This window comes from Castor canadensis, chromosome 11 (genome assembly GCF_047511655.1).
Source record: "Castor canadensis chromosome 11, mCasCan1.hap1v2, whole genome shotgun sequence".
Classification (NCBI taxonomy): Eukaryota; Metazoa; Chordata; class Mammalia; order Rodentia; family Castoridae; genus Castor; species Castor canadensis.
The window spans coordinates 138,833,994-138,853,161 of record NC_133396.1 but is presented as its reverse complement, the minus strand read 5'-3'; positions in this window follow the sequence as shown (position 1 = coordinate 138,853,161).

The window sequence follows — 19,168 nt, the reverse complement described above, 5'->3', positions numbered from 1 at the left end:
AAGCAGGGAGCAGCAAGTCTTGGATATGACTGAGGCACCACAGACCTGAAGCTCTGCCCACCACGACCTGGAGCTGCTGCTTCCTGTGCTGCACGCATCTGTCGGCCGGGCCTCCCTTATTATTCAGCTACTGTCTTCCTACTCCCTCGATGCCCGTTAAGCAGCTTGCCCAGCCATGACTTTGCAGGATTTGTTTGTGGCTATTTGGAGATGGACAGCCATAGTGGATACCCAAGGCCATTTGCTAGGTCAATGTTTCCCAGAATGGCTCCATTAGGAAGCTGCATTTGAAGGGTTTCTTTCCTTATGTCTCCAAACAACCCATTTGCTACGATGCTGAGTGCACGGGAGAGGTCAATAGCAGCCAGAATGCTGGGGACAGAGAGAGCTTATAACAAGGCTGAAAGTGAAAGCAAGTGATATTGAAAAATATTCTCAGTAGAGTGGCATATCACTTGCCTGGTTTTTAGCAGAGTTAATAGTGGTAATCTATCAAACAAACAAATCAAAAAGGAACATGGAATCTGTCACAGGTATAAGAATCATTCAAAAGTATTATGGTGGTTGAGTATTTTCTGGAGTGAAGAGGAAGATAAACCACCTGCTACATGCTCACCAACAGAATCCTGTGGCACTGCTCCTACGGATCAATGAAGTCACCAGAAAGGAGCTACAAGGCTAAATAATTTTTGGATAAACCCAACAGGTCAGCAATAAATTCACTCCCTTCTGGAGAACCTCCATTAATACTATTAGTATTGAAAAAAGCTTATATTTTATTCTTATGCACATTTTTCAGAAATGCTGGCTAAATTAGGCAGTGATAAGTTGACCCAGAAAAGTTTCACACACACACAGAGTGGTGTCTAGGAATGATGACTAAAATAGAACGCAAGATCCTCATTTTCAGACAAGTTCATGATGAGGTCTTAATTCTGCATCCCCATGGGCTTAGGTAAATTGAATACATGCAGGAGCACCCAGTTGACTGTATTTGTCCAAGGTATTGTTCCAGTCTGCTTGTTCCTTCCAGGAAGCTATGTAAAAGAACTTGCATGCTCACCTCTGAAAACACACACAAAACTGATTAAAAAAACCCTACAGTCTAGGTAGTACGTGATGAATGACTAAAGATTAAAAACAGTTTGATTTAATTTATACAAACTACGAGATCATCAAAACTCATCTAAGCTGTTAGAAGCCAGCGTAGTAACTACTCGTGAAGAATCTTCTGAGGCAGTGGTAGTGTCGGGGCTCATTGGCACTGCTGCTGTTTACACAAGTATATTTGGCTATGATAATATAAATATATGCATGCTTTTCTGTCTGTGTGTCATACTTCAGTAAAATTTTAAGTGGCCCTAGGTGACAAAGAACTTAGTACAGAAGTTCAGAAGGACCTCACTACAGGGCCTGGCCTGCTCCCTAGAGGAAGTGTGACTGGAGTGAGGCTGTGACTGACGGAGTGTTGTGAGTCAGGATGCCCACTCATTCCTGGAACTCAGAACAATTCTTGGCACACAACAGGTTGTCAGAAAACAGTTGTCAAGTAAGTGAATCAAGCAATTAATTGAATAGGCAGTTTTGTAGATCAGCTAACCAGGTGATACTCCCAACTTGTTGTTCTAAACCTTTCTTTCAGAAATCACATCACACTAAGTAGCCTTAGTCTATGATGCAATTCACGTAGAGTTTCAGAAGCCCCATAATAAGCTAGGATACATGCAAGCATGTCTATGGTGATGGTTAGGGATCTTAAATGACCCGCAAAGGTCACATGCTAAAGGCTTGGCGCCCCAGCCTGTGGTGCTCTTGGGAGGTGGGGCCCAGTGGGAGGAAGGTGGGTAGTTAGGGGTGTGCCCTTGGAAGAGGACTGTGTAACACTGACCCCATCTCCCACTCTCTCTTTCTGTCTCTGTCTTTCCAGTCACCACGAGGTGAGCAGTTTTGCTCCACCACACTCCCACAATGATGTTTTGAGAGCCAGAGGCCCAAAAAGCAGTGGAGCCAACCAGCCATGGACTGAAATGCCTGAAACCATGAACTAAAATAAGTCTTTCCTCCTTTAAAGTTGATCATCTCAGGTATTTTATCACAGTGAGAGGAAGCGAACTTGCCCACACCCAACATCCTCTTCAAATCAACTGTCTCTTCAAGTACACCCTACAGTATTGATTCCTCAAGGACAGGGTCCTGCTTTTCTCTCTTTATGAACTAGGACCCAACATAGAGGTTGGCACACAATTGATGCTCAGTGAAGTTCTGCTGAATGAATGAGTGAACCCAAGACAGTTGTCTTGGCTGGTTCTGTTGCAGATGTCTTGTTGCACCTACTTTGTGGGTTTGACAACTGTGGGTGAGGTCTCATTGTTTTCAGGATTTGGCTGCAGCAGAGTGAAGGACAGGGAGGAATCCTGGCTGATAGGTTGAATCTGAGCCTCAGAAGCATCTACTCTTGTAGTGGTCACTAGTCCAACCTGGTCCTTAGTTTTGTAAGTGAAGAAAGTTGATTACATTTCTTTAGTTCACACAGGACTGACAGCTTGTAGAAAGTGGCTCCTGATAATTGGGCACTCACACGAGCACATTTTAATAGTGATTTGTAAGCAAGATTTACGTAGAGAGTTATATTGAGAGCAGTGCACCATTTCCTTAGTACTTTTAATTTCTAGTCAAAAGTTTTCTGGAGGAATTAAATAAGCATGAGATGGCTGATTGATGGATGTGGTCAGAGTAAAGGGAACTGGCAATCCTGAGTATGCATTTAAATTTTATTGAGCATCTACTTTATGTCAGACAGTATGATAGAATCTAGATACTTTTCAATTTTATTTCTCTTAACCTTATTCAATCTTCATGGTAACTGTAAAATTCATATTCATGTTCTCATATTACATGAGTTAATAAGGTCCAGAAAGGTTAAATGATATTCCTAGCATCATGATTGGGCATGGACAAGTAACCTGTGCTAAGAGAATGGATGGAATTAATTAATTAATGTGTGGAAACCTATTTCCTAGCAAGTAAGTTGTAGGAACAGAACCTGAAGCCAGGTGCTCTGATTCTAGTTCATCACTCTTGAGTTTTGATGGGCTGATGGCCTATGGACTACATGAAATTTTGCTTGCCAGGTAGACTGGAATATCTCTGTCAAAGGCCTCTCTTCTCCAGCTAGTGGTGGAGATAATGGTGAACAAGTTGTTTTTCCCATGTTTGCATTCTTTCATTTCTTCAAAAGACTTACCCAGTGCACATTGCAGGACTGGCACTGTTCGTTAATTGTGCTGAGGTTTAGCTGGGCGGTGTGTAAGGCACATTGAGTGATTTCTACCTCACATAGTTATTAGATGAAATCACTAACTCTGATGGGGACAAAGAGATTGAAGTCCATAAGGAACCCAGTATAGTGGAGAATAGATAAGAAACCAAATGAATACAGCAAAATGTCCTAGGGAATTCACAGGCAAAACTTGGGAGAATATTATTTTTCTTTGATTTACCTTTCAGTTACTTTGGTAGTTTTTTTTCATTTAAAAATAGTGTTTAAAATCTACTGTGTTATTATGGTATCATTTTGCTTCAGACAGGACAGGGTGGGGAGGAATGCTAGTACACGTGAACAGGGAAGACAAAACCATCGTCACCACCAGGATTTGACAAGTGATTTGCTTCCTATAGGTGATAATGAAAGGAAATAAACCTTGGTATCTCTACCTTTTTACACAGGCCCATACTCAATTGGGGTAACTGTCATGGAAAAAAAAAATGGTAAGTTTTCCATGTCTGTTTCTGTTTTCAGCATTGAACATCATGGGATACAAAAGCCACAGTGTTCTCATGTGGCCCAGATATTCCCAGCGGAACCACATGTCCAGAAAAATTGTTCCACTTCTCAACACATCAGACAAGGTACGTATTTTTGGCTGGAAACTTACCAAAATGCAGCTCTTCTCCAACAAAAAAACTTTGTTCTCATTCGTCTCTCAAAGCTAATTATAATATTCCTAAGGAAAAGAATCCACACGCATCCTGGGAGAGTCAAGAGACCTGTGCTTTGGATCAAGAAAGAAAATTAAAATAATATCTCAATCTAGGAAGGTTATATGCTTCATTTCTTCCAGTCTCTTAAATGAAGGTCTTGAAGAATTGGCTCACCATCCATTTCCCTTGAAGTTAGTTACTGACATCTTTCAATGCATCAGATCCTTCTTTTTTGTCCATTGGTTTCACACTGACACTGTAAGAGAATTCTGTTTTGTGAGTCCCTTTTGTAAACCTCAAAGGCCATTGATCATAAAGGAGTTTCTTTGCCAAGCAATAGTCTGCCTTGGGCCTGGTGCCAGTGGCTCATGCCTATAATCCTAGCTACTTGGGAGACTGAGATAGCAGTTCAAGGCCAGCCAGGGCAAATATTTCACGAGACCACTATCTCCAACAATAACCAGGGCAAAATGGATTGGAGGTGTGGCTCAAGCAGTAGAGTGCCTGCTTTGCAAGTGCAGCACCCTGAGTTCAAACCCCACTTCCTTTTCCTCCCCCAAAAGAGTCTGACTTGGACACAAAATTTTGATTCTTATTGACCTATGAAATACATGCAATGCTTCACTTCTATGCATCTGGTTTGCTTCTTGTATAACTAAACAGCACGACATACCAGGGTGTCTCATTATTTTTACATTGGCCTGCGCTCACCTCTAAAACTTGACCAATTTTTTTTCTCTTTTTTTTTCTTTTATTATTCATATGTGCATACAAGGCTTGGGTCATTTCCCCCCCCGCCCCCAACCCCCTCCCTTACCACCCACTCCGCCCCCTCCCTCTCCCCCCACCCCCTCAATACCCGGCAGAAACTATTTTGCCCTTATTTCTAATTTTGTTGTAGAGAGAGTATAAGCAATAATAGGAAGGAACAAGGGTTTTTGCTGGTTGAGATAAGGATAGCTATACAGGGCATTGACTCACATTGATTTCCTGTGCGTGGGTGTTACCTTCTAGGTTAATTCTTTTTGATCTCACCTTTTCTCTAGTTCCTGGTCCCCTTTTCCTATTGGCCTCAGTTGCTTTTAAGGTATCTGCTTTAGTTTCTCTGCATTAAGGGCAACAAATGCTAGCTAGTTTTTTAGGTGTCTTACCTATCCTCACCCCTCCCTTGTGTGCTCTCGCTTTTATCATGTGCTCAAAGTCCAATCCCCTTGTTGTGTTTGCCTTTGATCTAATGTCCACATATGAGGGAGAACATACGATTTTTGGTCTCTTGGGCCAGGCTAACCTCACTCAGAATGATGTTCTCCAATTCCATCCATTTACCGGCAAATGATAACATTTCGTTCTTCTTCATGGCTGCATAAAATCCCATTGTGTATAGATACACACATTTTCTTAATCCATTCGTCAGTGGTGGGGCATCTTGGCTGTTTCCATAACTTGGCTATTGTGAATGGTGCCGCAATAAACATGGATGTGCAGGTGCCTCTGGAGTAACCTGTGTCACAGTCTTTTGGGTATATCCCCAAGAGTGTTGACCAGCAATTTTGAACTCATGTCCATTGCTGCCTAACATTTATCAGTTTTATCAGCATCAGAGCTTTGAATTAGCCATTAACTCTGAGACTTTTTGTCAAGGACATGAAAGAGAACATGACATTCTTTCTTCATCCTGTGAGTGCGGTGACTTTCTGAATGGCAAGTCTTAAGTATTTAGTTGAACCTCAGGCAGAAAGTATTTTGTTGTCATTGGCTGTCTCAGAACAGAAAAGTGTGTACCAGTTAACTTTTCACTGCTGTGACAAAAATACCTGAGACAATCAAGTTAAAAAAGGTTTGTTTTTGCTCATGGTTTCAGAGGTTTTGGCCCCTGTGGCTCTGGTGACACAGTATATCATGGTGGGACCATCTAGTGGAGTAGGCTACCAGGAGGCCAGGAAGCCAAAGGGAGGGAGAGACAGGAATGGGCTATGGTACAACAGTCCCCTTTAATAGCACACCCTCAGTGACCTGACTTCTTTCTACTAGGCTCCACTCACCTCTTAAAGGTTACACCTCAGAATGGTGACCAAGCCCTTAACATGTGGGCCTTTGGAGGACATTCCAGATCCAAACTATAATAAAGAGATTGTTGAAGGGTTGACTTAATTGCCAGACAGTTTTTTCAATAGTAATGATATCAATCTTTCCATTCAAGGCTCAGCCATCACGATCATGGGGCACCACCACTCAGGAAGAAGGGAATGAAGGCAAACAATAACAGAAATGTTTTACTTTCGAAAGAAGTGTTTCTGCAGGCTTAAGTCAGAAGGGCCAGACCTGTCAATGTCCTTGAAGAAAAATAGTGCCTTGTGTGGAAACCAGCCTCCAAAATGATCCCCCAGGATCCTCCCCTCCTAACATTTATAATGTACTCCCCATCTATGATAAGTAGTGGTGATCAAGGTAACCAATAGGATGCTACAGAAATGATGGTGTGCAATTTCTGACAATAGGAGATGTTGCTCTTCCATATTCATTTATGTCAGCTCAGTTGGAGGTATATGTCACAAGTGGTAGAGTGCCTGCCTAGCAAAGTGTGAGGTCCCGAGTTCAAATCCTGATATCATCAAAAAGAAATTCATTTACATTGAGTCATATTACCTTCCATTTCTGAGGGCACCATTTTGTAAAGTTAGTGCACTTAGAATGTACATCTTTTCTGAAGCTGACAGTACAAGAAAATCAGAGTAACCCACAAAGGAGATGGGGAAAAACAAGAGGCTCTCTGTTGTAAAACAGTATCATGGGACTTTCCTGTATGCTTTGAAGTTGACCAATTCTTCCTGACCCTCAGTTAGGGATAGAATCTGCTTTAAAAGAATCATTGAGGTCGGGGCAGTGACTCCAGTCAGTAACCCTAACTATTTGGGAAGTGGAAATCAGGAGGATTGTGGCTTGAGGCCAGCACAACCCTATCTCAACCATCCCAGCTACAGGGGATGCACAAATAGAAGGATCAAGGTCTACACTGTTATCTCAAAAATAACCAACACACACAAAAAGCCCTGGATGACTGCCTCCTGGGTTTGAGGCCCTGAGTTCAATCCCTAGTACTACACACACACACACACACACACACACACACATCCCTGAGATTAAGATTAGGGTCAGGATTTTACAAATCCAATTTTTATGTAAAAACAAGTTTTGTCTAGATGTAAGGTAAGTAATTTTTAATCTTTCTCCCAGTCTGAAAGGCAATTAGATACAATCGAGCTTCATCTCTTATTTTCCCTTATTAATTAACAGGGACATCTGTATTAACACAGGATCATTAATTTATGATCTAGTGGGTCTTTTCCACCTCCAGCTTCTCTGATGAAAGAGAATGCAACAAAAAGGAACTGTTTGATCAAGACTTTTCCCACAGATTTAAAAGATGGCCCTTCAACATTAAAGACATTGATTTTGCTGTTGTCTATTGAGTTTGTTGTGAGATAAACACATTAACAAAAAATGAAGGCATTAAAGTTCAGATTTTATATTATTGTTTGCTAAATCATTAACGTGAAAGAACATTGTCATTCTCTTTAAATTCTAAAGACAACCAAAAGTCAGTAATGGCAACCCAAGGAATATCATGTCTCAAAACTAGAATCACAGCTTCTTCTGAGGGACTCACAGGAAATATAATCCAAATGATGAACAGTTTTGATACACTTATTCATTTAAACCACACTCCATTTTCTTCTCTGTCTTGGTTTGAGTCTTGGTGGGTTTTCCTGATAACAATGTGTTCTGAAGGCAGTGAAAGTCATTAACTCCAAGTAGACTCCTCAGAAATAAAAGGTACTGTGTACCAACAGTGGATTAGCTTCCTATTGCTGCTGTAACAAATTACCACAGGCTTATCCGCTCAAGCAAAACATACTTAGTATCTTATTGTTCTGAAGGATTTATGTTTGGCTCCAGGCCTCATTGGGTTAAAGTCATGGTGTCCATTCCTTTCTGGAGGCTTTGGTAGAGAACTCTTTCCTACCTTCTTGGCCTTTCCCAGTTTCTGCATTCCCTGACTAATAACCTCCTTTCTCCATTTTCAAAGCCAGCAACTGTGTGTTGAGTCCTATCTCCCCACACTGGCCTTCCTCTATGGCCACATCTCCCTGTACTCTTCAGCCTCCCTTATTCACTTTGAAGGACTCTCCTGATTCCACTGAGCCACCTGGAGAAGCCAGGGTCATTTCCCCATCTCAAGCCCTCACTTATCTTAATCTCATCTGCAAAGTCTTTTTGCCATGTAAGGTCATGTATTCAGGGGCTGTGAGATTAGGGGCAAACCTCTTTGAGTAGGCCATTTTAATGACTACAACAACAAGCTTGAGGCTGTCTGAAAAGAATGTTCTTAGGGCTAGAGATGTGGTTCAGTGGTAGAGTGCTTGACTAGCATATAAGGTCTTGGGTGCAAACCCGGCACTGTAAAGTAGTAGTTATAATAACAAGATATTATTATATTATCCTAAAGATCTAACGATCTTTAGGACGCATTGCATTCTTCTTCCTGAGAAGTCGTGTTTTGCCATTATAAGATGCAAATGAATTCCCCCAAACTGTACCCACTTAAATATCGTGTAGTCAGACATGGCAGCCCACAACCAGGGATACCTGCTTCCTTTTCATGACCTGACCATAACAAAAATAGGGAATCCACAGCTCAAGGAACAGCTCTAAGAGGGACCATGCATTTCCCAGGGTCCTTGCGACAGCCATTTTTAAGATTTCATGGAGTCATCAAGCATTAGTGCTATAGGAGTTACTGATATATTTAGAAAGTTTTATTTTTATGAAAGCTGATCCATAGGGAAGAAATATATGTCTTAAATTTGTTACACATGAAAGACATGAGGGTGGCCAAGATGTCTTTCCATTTGACACTATTCTAGTCTCTCTTCCCAAGAGGCAGGCACATCGCGGATCTGTATTTTGGATTACATTAACCATTTTCTTCCCAATAGTCATTATTTATGGATTTGAGTGGCTATATATTCCTTAAACATACCCTGTTTCTACTAAGACTTACAATGTTTTCTTATTCGCACGACTTATAATTGGTATTTTACACAATGGGATGGTTGTGAAACTGTGACAGAATGGTTTATGCACAGTAACTTAATTCTCACATGAGCTGGATCTCATTTTGATCGAATTAGGAAAACTAGATGTAAATGCAGTTGGTGTAATTACAAAGGACACGTGTGTAACTGGCCAAATGTTTCTGTCAAGCAGATATTCTGTGTGTGAATTCCGTGTACCTGAAACATGCTACCTGGAATCCCAAGCATGAAATGGGAGGAAACCGTCCATTTGGACATATTAGTTAGGAGGCACGGCTAACATGAGTAAAGGAAGATTTATTTCTGTCCTGGGCAAATAGCACGAATTTCCTTTTGATGGTCAACTATTTCCAATACTGAGGAGCCCCGGTGTCCTCCCACTCTGCCCTTGATCGTGAATGGACTTAAGTTCCCAGAAGGATGAGTGTGAGACATGTGCACCCCCCAGTTTTCTTCCTCTTGAAGCAACTTGGACAAATGAGAAGGAAAGCCAGTATCATTTCTCAAAGCCTACAGGTGGTTTTGGCAGTTCAGTATGTTTGTCTAATTGCTTGAGTGTCACCTGTACAGTGTGGACAGCAGTTCATCTTTTTGCTAAGTTTCTTCATCTGCTTCTAAATGTGGCTGGCACCTTCCTCTGCATAAATCCCCACTTCTGCATGCAAACGCTGGAATCTGCTATGTTCTTGTCTCACCCTTTGCCATTCAGTCTCAAGAAGCTGCATAGCATTAAGGGGAAAAAAAAAAGGGCAGGGACTGCAACCAGCTGTTGTTAATAAAACCATGCAGCCCAGCACTGGCAGCTTCCTCCTCCACCTTCACATCCCCATGGCGTTGGCAGTAATTGGAGAGGTTGAGGGAGCATTTCTCTCTCCGGGGACACAATAAGAATATTAATATTAATGGAATTTCTGCCCCTTCAGATGGGAATGGAGACGACTAAATGATTTGACGAAGGTTTGATCAATCATTCTGTTTCTGGCAAGAAAATGATGGCTTTACATTTAAGAAAGAGCATCTGAGTAGAATGGGGTGGCTGGCAAACCCAAACCCACCTCTTTGATAGAGTTAGGATGTTCCTCCCTCCCTCTGGGACTTCTGGCCCTGCAGGGGACAGAAGCAAAACTTTGAAATGTTCTGCTTGAAAATCAGTGCTTGTATCACTCTTTGTGCCCTTGCTGCTCACTGAGGTGGTGGCACAGTCCAGTTATTAGCTTACTGAGTTATAGGGGTGGAGGTCAGCTGTGTGATGCTGAGGCCAGGACACAGCTCTGAGAGCCTTTCTGACTCTGTGACCCACATCTGCCCACCAAGCTCTTTCTGCTCCCAGGGCAACTTGAGAAGTGTCTGTAACCAAGGTTCTGTGGAACCACATGGTCAGTGAGCCAAGCCTTTCAAAGTCTGGGAGAGCCAAGAGGTTGCTGCCTGCCTGTGACCAGGGCACCAGTGAGCTGCACAAAAGGACTTTGAACGTGGGCAGATAGACATGGGTTTCTTAAGACATTAAAGGTTGCAAGGTTTTGCTCCTGAAAGTACAAGTGGAGCCTTGTGTGGGAGACAAAGATGTGTGGCCTTGGGGAGGGGGTGGGGACAGTCTGATCCTTTCACTGTTCTCTCTCTGAATAGTGAAGGGCCCAGCATGGAGACATTTGTGACCTGTGTCCCCCCTGCCAGATGCCAGACGGCCATTAGTTAACCAGAGAAGCGACCTTTCCAGTGACATTCCCGCCACCCGTTCACTCCCCTAAAGAGGCTTTGGGAGTCAGAGCAGGGGACACAGAGCAAGGTGGGACTCAGCAGGGCAAAAATTAGCACACAAAAAAATCTAGAGGATCCTAGGAAGGCAGAGACTTCCAGCTCCAAGGCAAAATGAGGAGGCAGCTCCTCAAATGGTCTTCCCACCTGATAGGAATATTAAGGATCCTCAGAAAATCCGGAGAGATGCCTCCCTTTCCTGAAGTTTGCTCATGCAGAACTCACCCCCCAGTCTTGTTGTTTGTGTCATACCTTAATTGTCTAACACCCCCTCCTCTTGAGCCTCCTTTCTACCTTTAATACAAAGAGCTTATCCTAAATCTCCATCAGAGTCCCTGGATGAGCAACCTGGGAGTCCCCATATCTGTCACAGTTACTTCTAGTCCTCTTTCCCCATCCCTTGTTACCTACATTTTGACAGGCTATTCTTCCATGTTCTGTTCTTATAAAGATTTCAAACAGCACTGACAGCACTGAGAAAGACTTACACAAGCATATTTGCCCATGATATGATGTTCCTTGTTGTTTATAGAGAAATTTGTTTTTCCCATTGGAATGTAAGCTCCAAAATGTCACTGAGTCCTCAGTGCCTGGAACTGTACCTAACACATAATAAATGCTGATTACGTTTTGGTTGACTTAATGAATAGGTGTGGATCCTCTATGAGCACAGTCTGAGAAGGTGCTGTGTGGTGACCAGAAGCAGGAGGCTGGCCGTGTTTAACAAGGCAGTAAAACGCTGGCCAAGTTCCATTTCGTAAGATGAGGGTTGATTCAATTACTACTGCTGTTCCATGTTTGACCCATGAGCAGATGAGACACTTCAAAGTCCTTCATGAGAACATGCATCCACACACGTGGTTTCTAAAGAAACACTCGTCTACTCTTTAGTACATTATGTTATCGCTATGGAAACAGCAATATTTTAAAGAAGAACACTGGAACTTTCCAAATACGGTACTTATTCTTCTTGTGCTAGCAAAATAATGTGTTTCGCCTAAGAACTTGTTAGGTGGCCTGCAGCTATATATAAAGAGACAGATTCTCATCCTGTGTAAGTCTATGGGAAAATTTGGACCACCAGCTTTTCAAGATGTATTTAAAATAAACTCAGTGCAGAACTCTAGACATAACTGGGGCCTTCAATGAAACACTTAATATGTTAGATTTGTTTTTTGAGTTAGAAAAAGTATTTATATTTGAACCCCAGAAATACCCTCTGCAGTTTGCAAGCTGGCATTGCCTGTGGCCTTGCAGAATATCAATATCACTTGTTCCTTTTGTCCTTACTTCCTCAGTGCCAGCCGGCTCAGAGCACGTCTAGCTTTTCTGGACGGATGTGTCACCTTAATCACAGGTTCAGAGACAAAGTAGGAACTCACAGCATAAGAGAAAAGAGCCAAACAAGATCGGATGAATGAGTGTTGTTAACAGGGCCTCTTCTCTCTCTCTCTTTCCTTATCTTAAAGTGCAAAGGTCTTTAAAGTGTTCAGCAGTTGAAAGATTTTAGAGCCATGTTTCCACGGATATAGTTCACTTTAACCAAACGCTTCTGCAAATAATTTCGATCAGGTAAAATATAAGCACTCAAATGAAATTTTATTGTTCACATTATTAAAATTTGAAATGACTTGTCATCTTCCATGTAAGAGCTCCAAGGGGAGCTGAGTGTGGTGGTGCATGTGTGAAATCCCAACACCCAGGAGGCTAAGGCAGAATGACTGTGATTCAAGTCCAGCCTGGGCTACATAATCAGACCTGTCACAAAACAAACAAACAAACAAATAAACACACACACACATAGAGAACTGAAAGGGCTTTAGAGATTAAAAAAACTTACAATCTATAAGAATGTACTTAAGTATTCTATTTTAGTGGCAAGTAAACTACAGCATCCAAAATCCTTGGGACCAGAGAGGCTTTGGGTTTCAATTTTTTCCATCTTTTGGAATATTTGCATAATATCATATATATATTATAATGAGGTATCTTGAGGGTGAGACCCAAGTCTAACCATGAAATTCATTCATGTTTCCTATATACCTTCTACACATAACCTATAATTTAAAAAAATATTTTCATTTTTATGAATAAAAGAAAGTTTCATGGTGTGGAATTTTCCACTGTGGTGTCATGTTGGTGCTCACAACAGATTCTGATTTTGGAGCATTTAAAATTTTCATATTAAGGGTGCTCAAACTGTAATGATAGCCAAGTTAGTGATTTACACAAGATTTCATACAACTTTGGGAAATACCTGAGGAAAAAAACAAAACTTCTATATTCTGCACTTCACAAGTGGTGAGTTTGTGGCGCTTGCACGCCCACCTTCCTCTCCAGTGGCCCTAAGGGTCACTGCGAACTGATCACAGCCCTATTTCACAGTAGTCCCCAGAGTTTTCAACCAACCACTAAGAGTAGGTTTGTTAACTTAAAGCTATTTGCATTTCCTTAAGGTAGGTCACTTTCTGAGTTTTCACTGTGTTAAAGATACATTTACATAACAGAGCTCTGAGGTTTCTTCACAGACTTCCTTCCTATCATTTTTTAATGCTCACTAAAAATATCCTTGAAAACATGCTTATTTTGCCATTTTTAATTGGTGCAGACATAATTAAATTCCCAATACATTAACCTTCTGGGGAAGTCATTCCCATCCAGTTCTCTGAAGCCTTGTTCAGCGCTAGCATTTGGCCATCACCCTCACTCACTGTGCATCATCACTGAGCCCAGCTCCTCTTCCCTCAAGCGTCCTCTCAATGCCCTCTGTATTGACTGTCTCCTCTCCATCTCCTGGATCTTTGCCCACTGAGCATTTTGGAGGAAGTCGCCATCCCGCCTGGTTCATGGTTCCTGATTTGGGGGCTGCTGCATACCTGTACATAACCACAGTCGGCCCTTCCCCCATCCTTTCACAGGACTTCAAAGTCGTCATCAGTCTTCTCAGACTCCGCCCCTGGCGTCTTGGAATCAACAGATGCCACCGGTGAGGACAGCCACAACGGGTCCTCCTGGTGAGCCTCACGTTCTTCATTCACAGTGTCCATCCTCCCTCAGCTATGTCTTCATCTGACCCAGGACCCTAGGCTATTATTTTCCTCCCCTCCCCAACACACCTTCAAAAACTTTCCTTGGATGAATTCCCTGAGCCTAGACATGAGATCAAGACAATGTCTCACAAATGTCACCCAGCGAGTGAGCAAGTAGACAAAATGGGAAGGAACAAACATAAGATTTGAGTCTTCCAAAGTGCTTGGAGTTTCTCATAAATTCTTCTGATTTATCACCCCCTGTGTGACTTCTCTCTTGTTCCAATCTGCCTAGGGTGAAATGCTAACTACTTCTGCACCTCCAAATCCTGCCCACCCTTTAGGAACCAAATCAAGTCACGTTTTCCTTCCTTCATCCCCAGGTACAAATAGTCGTGTGCTTCCTGGGACTTTGGTAGCAACCAGTGCCTCTGCTACCAACCTCACCTTTCTGTTTCTGTGTGTCATACAATGTGTACCTCTGTGTCTGACCTCACAACTACCGAAAGTAAGATCAGAATCAGTGTGGTGGATTTCTTTGTAATCCCTGAAGTGCCCAACATGCTATTGTATAGGTGTTTACTTACTCAGGGCTATATTGGAGAGTTGAGTGATGTGCTATAAATCACAGAGAGTTAAGTGGCAACTTTGCCACTCATTTTAGTGTTCTTTTAACTCCTTCTACACCATCCTGTATTCTTAAAATTTTTGCTTCAGTTAGATCCCAGTAATACTACTTTTGTGGTCTGCACCAAGTCTGCTTGAGTGTCTGCTTTCTGAAGGCATTTCAAACATGTTTATTTCATGTCATATGCAGTAGGAGCTCAACCAATGTTGAATGAATGAATACGTGAATATATTCTGAATGATGATATCCATAGAACTTGAATTTGTTAAGGGGAAAATCTAAAATGTTAGCCAGGCATAGTGGTGCACGATTGTAATCCTAGTACTAAGGAGGCAGAGGCAAAAAGAACACAAGTTTGAGGCTAGCCTAAGCAACATAGAAAGATCCTGTCTCAAACAAACAAAAGCAAAAACAAAAAAAAGAAAGAAAACAAAACACAAACAAATCTTCAAATGCTGTGGCTACAGGGAACTCTTTTTTTTGCAGTGCTGGAGTTGGAACCCAGGCCCTCACTCACTGATGGTAGGCAAACACTCTACCACTGAGCTACAGGCCCAGCCCACAGGGGCATAAGTCAGCTCTCTGCCAGCAGTGTACCAGGGGCAAGTGTGCCCCCCTCTGCAGACTTGGGATACTGGTGAAGACTAGGACTGACCCTCGGCCCAACCATGCAGCTCACTCTTTTTGTTGTATTACATTTCCAGGTTCAGGATTTGGGCAATTTAACATATCTTTAAGTTAAATGTAAATGTCACTTGTTTTTGAAATCTAGCTGCCAAATTCTGATTCTTAAGGTCAAAGATAAAAATATAACCAGTCGTAGGAGACTATTAGGAGATGGTAAACCTCTCCAAAATTGATACCAAGGAAGCACTTACAAGCCTTGAGCCAGGTCAGTTCCAGATGATAAAAGAAAACTGATCAAGTACATGTATTGTCTACTTTGTACAGTTGGGTGGATTACAGAGTCCAATACACACAGAGCTGGGGACAATTGCACTGAAAAGATTTTGGGCACTTTTGTTACTCCTTGTGTTATTTATAGTACTTGATGCTCACCTGATATCTACAGAATTAGGTAAAAATCTCATCACACCACAGGTATTTTCAGGAACTCAAAGTACAGCCTCTGGGTAATAAGCAGTTTGAAAGTGCTAGGGAATGTGTATTTTGTCATTGCATGGAACACTGTGACTCTGAATAGAACTGGTGAAAATATTCACTTGAACCCAGAAGAGTCTATTATCCAAGAACCTAAGAACTCTACTGCATATCAAAATAAAAAAGAGAGAGGGGCTTAGCAGTAGAAGATAACCACACTTAGATAAGAAAGGGACAGCATTAGCAGAATTTTCCAGTAATGGCCTCTAATGACCGAGAAAGGCTCTAAATACAGTAATCACAGAAAGGCAAACTTAATGACATAAAGAAATGATTGAGCACATCTAGGTGAAACGAACAAAGGCCAAAGATATTTGTATTTCATTCCTCACTGGAAACCAGGAGCTACATCTCATATCTATGGAGAATAGTCATAGGATTGAATCCAGAGATTAAAAGTCATCATAACTGCTTTAGTCAAATGAACAGACCTTATCTATTCCAGGGACCTGTAGGCATCATCTGGGGATTTCAATGGAAATGAAGTATCAGTGACAACTCCAGTTCTCAACTACCTTACACAACTTGTCTCCCCGAAATGGATATTTTAATCTCTAATTTATTAAAAGATGAAATGTTGGAATGTTGGATAGATTGAAATCATTTGTCAGATCACGACGTCCTCATAACATTTCAGCCTTAATAACACATCTGCTCTTGGAATGTGGTCTCTTGATAATAGCTGTCTGAAAGTGTCTGAATTTAGGGATTATTTGAGACAACAGATTTCCTTCTATTTGCAATGGAATGAGGCATCTGCTCCCTCCCGGTTAGATGTGTGTGAGAGTCTCAAGACATTCATAAAGGGCAGATCGTCTCAAGCATTATGAGACAGAAGAAAAAGACCTCTCTGTCAACATGAGACTCAGGGACAGGACCTAAGGAGATACTTAGATATATTATTGCATACTTTGTTTTCCAATCTGGGGACTACATGATGGCTTGGCCAAAACAGTGACACAATACACCAAAACCAACAACTTAAGGGAACTTTGATAGCACATTCATAGATATTCAACAAAATTTTATCTGTACAACTAACAGAACTCAGTGGAAATGGACAAGTTCGATCATTCCAAAGACCATATGCCGACTAAGTGTCCAACTGCAAGACTAGACTAAACAGAGTGAAAAATAATACATACAAATTGCCTTTTCCATTTCCCTCCCCAGAGGGAATCTTCTGGAAGATGAAGCGGTAACAAACCCACAGGCGAGTTCCAGGGTGCACCAGAAATGTGAAGAAGGCAACAGAGCGCTATTTGACTGGTAAGTCACAGCCTGGCATCAGCTCCCTAACGGCACTTAATTATAAAAGTTACAAATTATTGTTTGGCAAATTCACTCTGAAATGACGATTTTGCCCTTTTACTTCCACTCACCCACAAAAATATTCTTTACATTTAGAAAGAAGGGAAGGAGAGATTTACACACAGCCATGCAGACAGCACCACAGATAGCACTGATGGATAGATAACAAGAAGGTCACATTTTTGCTTATAAAACCACATTCCTTCTATAAATCAGCCATGTACAAACACATATACAAATAATACCTATATTAAGTGTGTGGCATTTTAATAGGAGCATATTGTTATTATGGAGAATAATAATGAAGCATGAAGACTGGGCTTTGCCTGAAAAAAACACAGCTGTCTGACTACATAGGACATTCAGTCATTGTGGTATGGCTGAAGGAGAAATGAGAAACACCCTTCCAATTGACTTCTGTCAGTGTCCACATTCACTGTCCACAGGCAACACCACTGACCACTCTCCCATTGGGAATCTTTTTGTCCCTGGATTCCCTACCATACTGCTACCTCTTGGCATCTCTTGGACAACTCTTTCCCTGAATCCAGATTCTCTTCCTTCCCCATGAGTTCCCAATGGGCCTGGTCGGAGGACCAGGAACCACACCCTGGGGCAGAGTTTGAATATATGTGGGGCCCTTTCCAGTCATCCCAGTGATTTGAAAATATTACTGGCATTTAATAGGGGTGAGAGGGAAGAGGGGGCAGAGGAGCAAGAACCTAAACTGTTGTGTGGGCTACACAGAACAATTCCAGATGACAGAGTTGTTATGCCAAAATGTAAAGAGTGCTACACTCTTGAGAAACTCTGAGTGGGAAAACGAGGTTCTTGGCCCTTTCATTCATTATTTCTGAACCCCTACTCTTGAGCCCTTTATTTCCACTGGGTCAAATCTCCCACATACACGCAAGTCACCCCGTTTCCCCAGCGCTGCTCTCCCACCTCATCCTTCAGTGTGACCCGGGCCTTCACTCCAGTTGCCACTGAAGACCCCCCCAAGGGTACTTCAGACCAAATCCTTCCTTCCAGAAGGCTATCAGACACCATCTTTCTCAGCTGCTTCTTTCTCTTCATTCTCACATCCAAATGATTGGGTTCTTCCAGGTCTCCTTACCTACAATGCCTTGGGGAATGTTTCTTTTCCAGAGCCAAAGCTCCTCCTCAGGAGGCACTTCTGTCACCCTGTGTTTATCCTAACTGGCTTTCCTACTTTGTGATCTGTCCTACACACCTCTCTACTGTCACATGCACGGAACACTCCCCACCACTCCAGATAATCTGCCTGACAAATCTTGCTCTTAGTTCTCACTGTCACTCTCTAGCCCACCCTCAATAACCTCCCTATCTCTCTCCCCATTTCACCTTTCATCTTGTAAATAATCCCCTTATCTGACCTGTGCTCTAGCCAAGCTTTATATCTGCCTGGCAGAGCTGTATGAGTTTTTCATTCCTTTATCCTCACCTGCCCAGCCACTCCTGACACTGACTCCATGGCTCCTTCCTCACACTGGCAGACTCTATATGGAACGTGAGCAGAAAGGAAAAATCAGTAATACCCATCCCACCTTTCTTTAGCATGTGACATTTGATGCAGTATTAATTTTTTGGTCTTTTCTTTTTCTTTTTTTTTTTTTTTGGTGCTGGGGTTGAACCCAGGGCCTCTCTCATGCTAGGCAAGCGCTGTACCACAGAGCTACGCCCCAGCCCTTGATGCATTAATTTTTAGTTGTAATTTTTTCAAAGGCATCCAAATGTTTTTTATCTTGACTCCTGAGTTCTTAGGCACTCCGTGGTTTTGATCAGAGGCCACCCACCTCCCCGTAACCCTGGCCCTCCGTGTGGTTTCCTCTCATGCTGTACCTCCTGAAAGGCCCTGGTGGAGGCTCAATGCTAAGCCCCTAGATGTTCAACTCCAGATTTGCCCTAACGTTTATCCACTGCCAAGGGTTCTATGGGTCCTGCCACCACGGGGGAGACCTGGCCATCTGCAGGATTGTGGTGTGTGGTCCCCTCTAGGACCGAGGCTCCCACGTGTGCTTTTCACAGCGGTAAATACTCAGCCTCTACTCAGGAGATGCTTTGGAAGGGTCCTTGAGCATCCCATAATGCAAGAGTGGACAGTGATCAAGACATCAAGATGCAAAAATAAAATGTGGATATTAGACACATAAGGAAAGCAAACAAAAACCCTCACGCTATTCTAC